Raw genomic sequence first — 10,714 nt, forward strand, 5'->3', positions numbered from 1 at the left:
ATGGCAGCCATTTGTTTCGTTTCATATTTTTATGTTGCTTCTAGGAAAGCGATCCTGCCCCAATTATTCGTTGCTTTATCGTCCACATGCATGTGTGTGTGTGTGTAGGTTGATTATGTTTGCATATGTGCCGGCAAAAGCTTTTCCGTTCGTTCTGTGCTCGTTCATCGACAGGTTGCTTTATTATTCCTTAGACAATTTTATAATACTTTTCTTTTGGTTTTATGTTTTTTCGTTTTTCAAACGGCAGCTGCCATCGCGGTAGCATGTGTGTAAGGGTTGAAACCTGGAGGAATAATCAAAACCGCACGTTCCGTGAAGAATTTTTCAACTTGTTGATATTGCAAAACTTGTTTAACACAAAGGTTTCTATTCATATTGTTTTTCTTAAACGTCATAAGCCTATTACAAAGCGTCGATAGAAGATGAATGTTTTAAGACTTTCATGAAATTATGTGCAACTTTGGTTAACGTTGAAAGAGTTTTGTCTGAGGAGAATGGAGATTTAGGAAATCTTAGTTTCTAATCTAATCTTTAGAAATTAGTTCACATCGCAAACGTACATTAGGAGAACAATATTGTACATAAACTAGTAACTAAAATTCCCCAACAAGTGAAAATCAAAATATAATGTCACATTTGGTTTACCAAACCAAACCCAATAATTTAAAACGCAACTAGTATACGAAATATAATTCAGAATCGCAGTGTGGAATACTTTAACACACTGCACACTTTAAAAGAGCTCCAACAAATGCAGAACGAAACTCCCGAAATTCATAATAAACGACCCACAGCTGTTAAGCAATAGAGTACTGAACTACCATTGAAAGCCTTTAGGAGTACAATGATTAAATAACACTGAAATACTGGATTATATTACAGATTATATCACGAACTAAATTCCAAGTTAATGTGAGAGATAACTAACACTAAATTATAAAAGTGATTTCTTTAATGTTATTACAAGTAAGAGTTAAAATAAAAAAAAGCTAAGGTGTAGAGAAAGCAATAACAATGTATGCCAACGAATAAAATAAACTCCTCAGAGAGAAAAACAATTTATGAAGCCTACAGTTTAATAAACTTATGTAATGTATTCAGCTTTCAATTAACAGTAAAATTACTCAAGTTGTATTCAAAACAGAATGGATTGTCTTACTCTTTGTAGTACTTAGCATTGTTCAACTGGATTTCGTTAGACTTTTTCTTAAAAAAGCTATTTTCCAAATCAAAAAGTAAATTACCGTCTTTTAGTTTATGTCTCGAGAACTAATTAAATTGGAAATTCCTTATTCACTCCAATTGTTGCTTTCTGGAGCTTTCCGTTTCGTAAGACTTATGAAGAAGAAAGTCTCACTACTCTATTCGTTCGAGTAACGAGTGACAGCTTCTTGTTTAGCGTGTGTTTTTCTTTGATTTTTTAACTCCGTTCATCTTATTTTACTTTGAAAAGTGCTGAATGCTTCATTTTCGAATAATTTGTAATTTTGCATTGCATAATTGTACTTTAAATGAACAAAGGGAACGATAAGGGTTGCTTTGGGTTCGCTTCAAATGTCGACTGTGCTTTAAATGCTTTCAACTCCGCTACCAGGCATTTTGTTTCTCTCGCGGAAAGGCGACCTGGGAGGACCATCTTGTCTGGAAACTGCTCTCCAAGGGCATGGGTAAGGTTAAAAGGAGTGTGCTTGCACTGCTTGCCCAGTAATGACTCCGACGCTAGACTTCGCTAGCGAACCGCTTCGCCGGAATGCCGTACGAAGGTTTCTCGCTTCTTCGACCCTTGAATGTAGCTTCAGCCACATAAACGGTGCTTAGCGTAGCATACGACCACCCCTCCCCCCTCCCTCTCCCTCATCCACTCCAATAGACTTCGTCGAGAAAAGTGAAAAATCACGTCCGTTCGGGGCGTTCTCTTCGGAGCGAGGAGTGCTTCTTCTGATTCTTCCACGCGTTCTGATTTCCTCCACGATCCGCTTCCTGTTCTGTTCCGCTTCGATCAACCATCCGAACCACCCGCCCCCCCCCCCCCCCCCTTGCCTCCTTTCCGCCCTCCCGTGCGCTGGGGGTTTGCTGCTTCTTTGCCGCATTCTGTTTTCCATCCCGCTGTTTCGTTCCCTCATTATTATGTGGGTTCGTTCGATTCACCTGCGTGCATCGCGGGAAGAAGCCGAAGCTGATCATCCACCGTGGTGGTTTCAACCCTACGTGCTCCTACCGGTGAGCCGATTCAACGATTAGGGGGCGTACTTGTACTTGCAAGAGTTTGCGAACAAGCTGTACCTAGCTAGCTCTAGCCGATGTTTGTTGAATGTTTTCCGCAGTGGGGCGAAAATAGCCAAAGTTGGAGAACGGACCTTTATTAGCGCTTGAAGAGGAGAATACGGTTTATAACCCTTGAAGACACAACCTTCAACCAACCTTTAATCAACAAACCGGAGTGCCTCGAATAAAGAATCGAGCATCTTCTTTTCTAGCTTAAAACTAGACAATCCACTGAGCCTTGTAAGGTTCGCCCTAACTAGAGTTGTGCCTTTTGAGTAGGGATTCGTTCATGATTCATGACTGGAGATTCATGTATCTTTGAAGATTTATTTGGAATTGTCATTCTGAATCCATAAATCCGAATGCCAACACCAGAGGATATTAAATCGCTTAGCCGAAATGAGCCGCGGAGCTTATTGAGTTACTGACCTTAATCGAACACTGAATTGAGGAGACGTTTGGAAAATACTGAGTCGTTGATGTGAGCTGTCTAGCTCATTGTGCTGATTAGTGCTGAGAAGAAGGAATAGGTTCTAATGATCCGATCTGCTCGCTAGATTATATGATCTGATCTGATCCGAAAATATGAGAGCAAATGCACCATTATGGCTTTGGAGATTATGCTCTTCTGATCTGATCCGTTCTTTGGCTGAGAGCAAATGATCTGATCTGCTCCCGAAATTTTGGAGTTTTCTCATCACGAGTGCTGATATGGGAGGAGTTTTGGAAAGGTCCATGAATCTTCCACGTTCAAACAATCTTCGGTGGTAAAAAACAATTTTGTTTGAAAATACTGTGTTGTTAATGTAAGCGTTCTAGCTCACTGAACCGAGCAGAGATTTTGCGATTAATGAATCACTTTTAAAGCATTGAGCTCACGATGGAGTTAATGAAATAATTCACTCGAATAACTCAGCTGACATTGAGCTACAGAGAACTACTGAGTGATATTTGTGACAAGTTAAGCTAGGTTGGATACAACTGTTTGGAGAGCTACCTCACTCATTCAGATCTTCAACAAATAATGGATTGAATCTTGAAGATCAAATACTACGCTTGAAGGGTTAACGAAGCGAAAATGCTCTATCCCCTTCCCCTCCGCACCACTTCCTACGCCTCCATCCCTTGCGAGAAGAACGCCAGCAATCTCGGCGATGGAAAAATTTCCTCATACACATAAAAGACGATAAAATGCAAAGATTAACGAAAGAAAACAACGAACAAAACAACCTTACCTAGCAGGACATGTACTTCCCATACCCACTTCCTCCGCGACAGTGGACTACGATGCTGTCCCGCTCTAACCTCCTCGTGTCTTCCATCTTCTTGCCAGAATCTTAACGCGTCCGAGCGCTCATCCAAATTCCTTCCCCACACACAGACTCATACATCGATTTAACACGCGTGCGCCCGCGATCGTCCAGTATTACACGTCCTTCTTCCCTTCCCCCCTCCCCTCGTCCTGCACTCTGGGCATGACTTTAAGAATTCTTCCAACCAGTTCACCAGGTTCGTTTGAAAATGAAATCATATACCGTTACGACCGTCCGAAGAAGTCCAAGTTGTCAATCAAGATTCTTCTTCCGCGCTCCTTCCCGCCCTGTTTCCTCCCCCATTTCGTGACGCATCCCTTCCTGCCCCCCCGTTTGATGGGTTGATAAAGCTGTGTTTTTTTTATTTATTTATTTATCTTCAACCTCTTCTGCTGCAGTTGAAATTATTCCTGCATACATACGATATATTTTGTGGGTTTTTGTATGCTTGTCGAATGCGAATATTGCGCAGTGTTCGGTGGTTGGTATTGTTGTGGGCTTTAGTTTTTAATCCTTCTCGATGAAGTTTGTTCTTCTATACACCGCGCCATTTCGGACCGAGCTAGTTTTGCAACAATTTGCACCGCAGCATTCCAGTTCTTGGCTACTTTTATTCTTCAGTTTCTCCCCTTTCCTCTTTCCCTTTGTTCCTATTGCTGCTACGCATGGCAAGCTTCTTATTCTGGTTTCGACCCTCCACTCTGGGCCATCGTCGTCTCCAACTTCCGTTCTTTTACCCGAGTCGCTTTCGTCTCCCGTGCGGTTTTCTGTGTTAGTTTTATGTTATTTTTAACATTTCATCTTCCCTTCACGAACGCATCCCGTTCTATCGCATCGCACTTTTCTTCCAACGATTGGGGCCACGTTGGCATGGCGCGATGGCTCCCTTTTACGCTGGTCTTTCACTCGTTCCCTTTTCCTCTCTCTCCCTCCTCCGATAGTGTTGTTTTTGATTGTTATGTATTACTGCTAGCGTTTTCTTCTTGCCCTCCGTCTTTCTACCGCATTTTAATTCCGGTTATTTTTACGTGCTCTCGCGCGTTCGCCCTCACCCTCAGATTTGTTCCTTTCTCCCATTCATTTTGCTTTTTCCATCTTAATTTGTTTACATTGTTGTTCGGGTCGGTGCGTTCTTGTGCGCCCGATTCTTTCACCCGCCACTCGGCACGGTATTGGCGATCCGATGGCCTCTCCAAAGGCCGCGGTTCGAACATTTTCGACAGCCAGCCTTCATTCCGTTCTTCTTCGCGTCCATTCCGTTCTCGTTCGCTTTTCGTTCCCGGCTTTTTGATGAGCAACTTTTACAAACTGCACTGTTATGTGACTCCCTTTTTTTTCACGAGGCGCGGCTCTTCACCTTATTTTGTCGACCGGTTGGGTGTTTCTCACTTTAACTTGTTGTTTACCAGATGTGTTGCGATGTGACCTCCATAGGTTTGGTTCTAGGGTGTTTCGTGAACTTATTCTAGTTTGAAAGACTTCAACGGTACGGATCTGGGTTTGTTGCACAATAACTAACTAACAAATGTTTTCCTTCGCCTTCTTCGGCACGGATACCTCATAGGAACAAAAAGTGTGACTCATTTTCCTTTTGTTAAATTTTACCTGATTGAAAAAAGACGTAAACAAAATATATTTAAAAAAAGAAAATTTAAGATTAAAAAGATTAAATTAAAACAGACAGTATAAAAACGGGAATATATATAGATAAAGTGATGTGTTTTATTATTTGTCGTTCTGAAATGATGGAGCAAACATAGAACCACGGTTTACCAACCGCAAGACGGTCCCGGGTAACTGTTTTCTGGCCTTTTCCTGTACGGTTGGGCAAACCGAAGTGAGCTGGCCACGTTGACCACGTTTTGCGCATTACTTTCCATTCCCGGCTCAAGGGGGAAGGGGGAAGGGTGGATGGTCCAGAATCTAGCCAACCGCGGTGACGTACGTAATGGTAAAGAAGAAGCTCACACAACATCTTTTGGTCAACAGGCCGTCGTGAGGTGGACGGGCGGGGACTGAAGGGGAGGAAGGGGGTTGAATCACAACACAAAATAACACATCAGCTCACGGGAGAGTGAACAAACAGCCGAAAAAAAACCCCACACCCCACACACACACACACGAGCACTCCACGACCAAACCAAAACCGAGGTAGAGCTTCAAAGGCGGGTTCAATAACCCGCGGACCGGCGCGGACCGGCGCTACTTGTGGCCGGGCCGAAAGTGTTTCTCGACCACTGCCCGAGCACTCGTCTTTGGAAAACTTTTCCCTAGTAAAATTCTTGCAATAAAACATAAAACCGAAGAGGAAAAATAGAGCTAGTGAATGTTGTAAAATAGGAAAGCACGGCTAGAGGAGGGGAGGAGGGGGGGGGGGGGGGGGATTAAAGTGGATTGCCGGATGATCTTCTCGATCAACAACCACCACAAACCGATCGCTGTTAAAACCATAAATAAAATGACAAACACATGTCGGGCAAGTGCGGTTCGTCGCCTACGCGATCGTTGAAGTCTTTCGTTTTTAATCCGGTGCGCTCGCTCCAGTTTTTCCCCCTCGGACACCAGGCAAGGTCGATGGTCGGTGGTTGATTGCTGAATCGATCGTAATTCCTACTTTATTTATCATAAAGAATAAATATTGCCTTGGCTTTAACGGTTCTTTAGCATTTGAAATTGGAGTCGTATTTTAATTATGTTTTTTTTTTTTGCGAAATGTTACCGAACATGTCCCATTGGGCTGAGCATACCGGTTTTCGGAGGGATCTTCACCGGGCGGGTGTGCTAAAAAAAAACAAACTAAACAACAGCTAGACAAATCCATCTCACTTTAGCTTCCCTCCCCCCCATCAACTTCCTCTGTCCATCGTCGGTGTTGTTTGGATGTCTGCCGGGGGGGATGGGGGGGGGGGGGGGGGGGGGGACGAAATTAGGCCGGGACAGCCGTGACAAAGCGTCCCGGAGATACGAAACTGGTTCCCGGGCCAACCCGGCGGGACAGGTTTTCGGTCACCCCGTTTATTGCGTTCTGGACGTCCGAGGATGTTTTTGTTTGTTCCCAACCTCCCTCTCTCCCGAGGATAAAAGGTGAGGCGGGGGATTAGAAAGGGTTTGGGACTGTTTCGCCTTACGGTTTGCAGTTTACAAAAGCCTTGCATTCGAACCGCATATGATCTCATTCTTTTCTCCGCTCGTTGGAAAGAAATCGCTTAATGTTCTGCAACGAAAACGTTCTTCTTAAACACCCTCCACTACCATCGTTCTTGTTTCAGAAAAAAATGGGAGGAAAAAATGAAGGTGGGTTTGTTGGTGGAAGGAGGGAATGATGGAGTTCGTCTGATGTCACAGAGCGCGTTGTGCGTCGTTGTGCGAGTTGCATGCGGTGTATGAATGACCTCAGCCTCGGCCGATTGGTTGTTGTTGTTGTTGTCGGTGTGTGCTGGCCAAGTCCAAGGGTAGGGCAGGCGTCGGGGACAGTGATTTCGCACCCCGCGGTTTGTCGCGTCGTTCGCCAAATGTACCGTTAGGTCGCGCATCGTTCTTGGTATGAGTCTTAATTTCGTCGTGATTGCGTGTGGACGGGTAGCGATTTGTTTACGTTGTGTAACCCTTCACTTGGAATCGAGAGCGCAGAGCTTAAACTACTTTATTACGTTGAATTCTGGAAAAAAAAATCCCCACAAAACTCTGTGTTTATCAACTTCCAGTTTTCTTACCCGTCAGTACGGAAAATCAGTAGAAAATCGATGGAAAAACTAGATCAGTAGCAGATCCAGTCTCTAAGCTTGAGCTTCTGTACAATAGAGGGCGCCACTGATCATGTCTAAAGCAATGCATGTTTAATTTCATAGAGGGCGTCACTTGTTGAAACTTCGAAAGTTTAAAAAAATTTATTACAAAAAAACGGTTTATTGATTTAAGAATAAATATAGATATGAAAACAATAAGCCTTTAATTTAGAAAAGAAAAACCCCTACCAACACCATGTCCTTATTTCGGAATCAATATATAAAACCACGTGCGGCCCTTTCCAGCTTTGTTTGGATTCATCGTTTTTATTTATATAAATACTATATTTGCATTTAACCTTTTTTTCCCCCCATTCATACTTTCAAACTGTTCGGGTTCGGGACTTCCGCTCCATTCCGCCAACCGCATGCCGTCGAGCCCCCCCCCCCACGGGGGTTTTTCATCGTTTTCTTTCCCTCGCTTACTTTCCGCTTCCTGGCCAAACGTTCGTGTTCCGGTTTTGCTGCTTGTGATCGAATTTTCATATTAAGTTTGTTTCGTTTTGCTTCAGTTATCGATTTTTTTTTTACATTTTCGTATCATTATATTTGTTTTCTCTATTTCACCATTCATTGTTTCTTATCATGTGTCTGTGTGTTTTGTTTTTCGATTTGTTTGTTTGTTTGTTTTGTTTTGTTCCACCACTTTCCACATTTGCCTTTCCGTCGCCCAATCGTTTATACATATATTTACAACTAACCGTAGCGCCAACGTGAGAAGAGAATCACATCTTTTCCCTACCAACGCTCCCTTTCTCTCTCTCTCTCTCCCTCTCCTCTGATGTCTACACACTTTTTCCTCCTTTTTTCCAGGGTGCCCGGGTGGGACTGGGGTGGGGGAATATGGCCATCCGAGGAAACGCTCGGTGGCAAGATTTTCACATTGCTTTGAAGTGTGTCCTTTCTGAAAGTGTGTGCGATCCGAAAACTCGATGAATGGCTGCCTCGGCGGAGCAGTGTTTTCCCAAACACCAGCCTTCCTTTTGGGAGTCTAAAAACAGAAGATCAAAATAGAAAATATAATGGGCTGATGTGTTCCAGCTCTGGCAGGCCGAAATCCGGTTGAACTCCGCTTTGAAATCCAACTCGCATCGACTGCTCGATCAACTGGTGTTCTGCTGTTTTGCTCTGTGGGTGTGTGTGTTTGTGGTTTCTTCTTGCTTTCCTTCCTTCCCTCTCACACGGTCTCCTATCAAACGTTCCCTCCCATCGATGTCCTTTCTTGTTAACTGCGGTTTTTTGATTCATCAGGCGGGCATTGCTTTTCGTTTCCTCTTGCGCGTCGTGCATTTGCTCCAGACAGTGTCCTTTTTCGTCGTACCATCCCCCAATGTCCCATCCCTTCCCGCAAACAAAAAAACAACGTTATCTGATTGTATAACGAAGCATGACTGGGCATTCGGGTCGGTGGTAGACTGGTAGCGATCGTTGTGTGAGACATTTTTCCTTCCTACCTCCCTTTTCTCTTTGCCCGCCAACCGTATATTGCGTATTATTATATATATGAAACAAATATCTTACATCTTTCTGCTTTTTTTTTCCTCTGGTTCATAATTTTAAACTCCAGGTATGATTTCTTTTTTTTAAATTGCCTATTAATAGTTCGCTTTGCTCTTCCACCTTTCCGCTCCAGTAGAATATTTCTTGCTTGCCTTTGCCCGAGGCTTGCTTTTAACTTTTGTTCTTATCTTATTTTTATTTGCTAACCAGCCCGAGCCGGTTTTCCCCGGTGGAAAACAAAACTAAACTGTCGATTTATGTGTTGTTTTAATCGAACCGATCGCAACGCGTACAGATTGCAACACAGCGTGTTCTCTCCTTTTTCTCCGGTGACTTCTTCCTCCATCCGAACGTTCGTTCCGATGGTTTGCGGTGGCAAAAGAGTTAACTGCGTGCATTAAATTTTTTACCGCACGAAAAAGCTCCGTTTTCCAGCACAGTAAAAGCTATAAAGAGCCACGCAAGCACAATCATAACAATCGGTACTTCCTTCCGCAACAAAAACGAGCAAAACACAACGGAACGGACGGGAAAAATCAAGCCGAACCACTCCATCGATCCGGAACCGTAGGTGGGAATAACTGAACGCCGCGTGATGCTCTCGTTTGGCTTCCTGTTTTGTAAGGAAAAAGAGTGTTTGGGAAGGATATGTGCAAACCTGACCTGACCACCTGTGCCTTTTTTTATCTAAAACTGATACTGACCAACGCCATCGTAAAGCGAAGCGTGATATCCGGTCCGATTTGTTTCCCCTGGCTCTAGTTTTCTTGTTCTGTCGTTGGAATGATCGTTCGTCTTCCGGCGTCGGGAAATTTCTCCACAACAAGATCGCACATCGCGCGGGTATTGCTATAAATTACAGTCTTATCATATATTGGCGTATTTCTGATTCCCATTTCGCAGCATCAATTGCTTTCCATAAAACGTTTTACACTGTTTCTTTTTCCTTGCTGCAAGCGTTTGTAAGGTGCTTGTAAGGAGCCCAACAGATTTGTACTCAAAAATCGTATGTTCGTAAGACATGGCAACCGTTTTCATTTCCACAACTATTTAAAGGCGAAACTAATCTAAATAATGTAATGCTACTCGCTCGATTTCTTTTTCAACAAAGTTGTAGTCAGTATTGTAACAAGTTCGTCTCTCTTTCGGTGTTTATATAAATACCAATTGATTGAAGCAAACGCTTCCAAAAACGAGTTCAAAACCAAAATACATTAATACGTTCGTAAACAAATCAAATACCGCTCAACAATGAGCTTGTTCTGTGTGAAACAAAACACATTTGCCATTTACTCACACCGGCTACGGTTTCCTGTTGTACAAACTGCGGGCTGGAAGTACATATGCGAAGGCAGTGCGAGCTGGAAGCCACCTCGGGATCCCAGGAGGATGTATGAAAAAGCATAAAATGCACACGATTAAAAGGGCTTGGCCGGAACTGGACGAAGTTGGCGTGTTTTTTAAACGAAAAACGAAATGGAAAGGAAAAGCACGTTTCCACGGACACGATATTTGGTTCATAAAAGTTAATCGCGTTTCAGCCTACGAATGTCGGGTCATGCCACACCGTGTTATCGCGTACGTATCTTAACTCGCTAAAGGAGGCTAAAAGCGAAAAAGTATCTGCTTAAGCTGGCTCGCCGAGGACGAAAACTGTTAATAAATGCATCTAGTGTAACGGCCTGGTACTCGTACACAGTAACTACAAAGCTCGATCCAAATGACAGCACCGTTTTCCGTTTTTTCGTCCTTTTCGTTTCCCTCCTGACATACATACTTTATACTTCCTCCAACTTTACACACACTCAACGTTGGGCAAAGATAAATCGTCTTCCCATTCCGTAACAT

The sequence above is a fragment of the Anopheles coustani genome, chromosome X (genome assembly GCF_943734705.1).
Source record: "Anopheles coustani chromosome X, idAnoCousDA_361_x.2, whole genome shotgun sequence".
Taxonomy (NCBI): Eukaryota; Metazoa; Arthropoda; class Insecta; order Diptera; family Culicidae; genus Anopheles; species Anopheles coustani.